Source organism: Pinus tabuliformis, chromosome 7 (genome assembly GCF_031772625.1).
Source record: "Pinus tabuliformis cultivar Carrire ecotype Pingquan chromosome 7, CPIR1, whole genome shotgun sequence".
Classification (NCBI taxonomy): Eukaryota; Viridiplantae; Streptophyta; class Pinopsida; order Pinales; family Pinaceae; genus Pinus; species Pinus tabuliformis.
In genome coordinates, this window is record NC_142293.1 from 138,512,497 (window position 1) to 138,514,313 (window position 1,817).

Genomic DNA, 1,817 nt, shown 5'->3' on the forward strand with positions numbered 1-1,817 from the left:
AAGTCAAATTAGGAGGTTGAATGAGCCCAAATAATTGTTCATTTTTGGGGCTCATCATCACCCCCCTACTGAAAGTGTTGCTCATCCTCTAAGCAACCAATCTCTCTCCTCATCTTTGATGGCCCTGGTGGCTTCTTTGGCTAACATCTCGGCCGATTCCTCCTTTGGCTTCCCTCTTTTCAAACTTCCTGTAGAAACAGTTCGCTGGCTTCCTGTAGAAACAGTCTGCTAACTTCCTGTAGAACCAATTTTCTCTGACTTTGCTTGCTTGGCTGGGGGTGCCTTCTCCTTTAACTGTGCTGCTGCCTAAAAGCACTGCTATGAATTAGCATTTCCCTTCAATCTGACATTGCTTCAAAACAGGCCAAAAATGAGAATTCCCAAGTTTTGTTTCAAGCTGCTTCATAGATGTCCTCTTCTCTGTCATGAAACCATGCTTCTTTTCTTCTTCCCACTGCCTGCTGCTTTTCCTAGTGAATTCTCACCCTTGTTATGAGTGTGCAAGTATATGCAATCATATGGAAGAAATGGTGGCCTTGGCATTTCCTAAAACCTGCAACGTGAGGGCACTCGTATGTTTTGTAACAAGGAAGTTGGTTAAATTCACAAGATAAGCCATGGTCATGTTTCCAAGCAACAAGAATATGATAAAGGTGTTTTCTCTGGCTTTTTCAATAGCAATAGCTAATACATTACCCTCCACAAAAAGAGTAACAGGAAGCAATAACAGCGCAACAATTGGTGCCATGTACATGAGCAAATTCATAGAGTGAAGCTTCTCTGCCTCAGAGGTAAGCAGGAGCCCCTGAACAACTGATTTCAATGCTCTGGCAGCAGTTGATCCTAGGCAAACCAAAAAGCCAAAAAGGTGGAATGATGGCTCACTGTTGCTTGCAATAAAAATGCCAAATACCACAGGCACCAAGGCCATATAAACCACATAAGACTCCCTCTTACATGTTATTATAAATGCAAAATATTGCTGTGAAGAAGGGAGTTGTTGCCCCAATAGCTTGATTGAAGGAGACTGGCAAATAGCGTAGAGAAATATTGCCACAAACAACCGAGAAGGAGAAAATGAAGCTCAGTGCCAATATCTCAAGAAACTGTCTCCTGGAGACGATGAACTGCATTGGTACAATCTCTAACCATGAAATTGCCAGAAAACCATAAAATGAACAGGCACACATGTGCAACATTGTGAGGAATATTGGGTATCTGCATCCAAAAAACTAAGTAGGCATTTGTTAAGCAATAGCACACCAATATTGGAAGAGTACCAAGCTGCAATAATGAGAGCTGTTGTAATAGTCTGGGACACAGGAAATGCACCATATTTTCCTTCTCCTGTTGGAGTTGGAGGTATGTCAATAACTTCTTGTTCAAGCTTTGGATTACTGCCCCGCCTTGTCCATGTTTGTGTTTCGGCCATAGCTGAAGAGGGCTTGAAAAATCAGATCTGATCAATATTCGAAAGACACAATTGGTTTCCAGACCTGAGCATCATCTGGGTACTTGTCTATACTGCGTAGGACTCAGATGGATCCAAAACAGATGTAGATGTCTCTGCGCCTCTGCACAATCTTGGTATGCTGGAGAATTTTGAACAATCCAAAACAATTAGCGAAGGATGATAGGTTAATCATTTTGAGGAAGCAGAGGGTGCATACTTCAGTTGAACATGATGCAAGTGCAAGTTAACAGCAGTCTATGAGTTTCGGCTGAGCGCTCATTAATTCTGCGTGATTTTTGGTGGAATGAGGTGGCAAAAACGTGTGCTGGCCCATATGAACTGCTGTGCTATCATGAACTGCATG

The 1,817-nt window shown here is 42.4% G+C and overlaps 1 pseudogene; it reads right to left on the minus strand.

Moving 5' to 3' along the window:
• Nucleotides 1-514: 514 nt before the first annotated feature.
• On the minus strand, nucleotides 515-1,481 carry LOC149246136 (putative sugar phosphate/phosphate translocator At1g12500 pseudogene; annotated as a pseudogene).
• Between the last annotated feature and the right edge of the window lie 336 nt (nucleotides 1,482-1,817).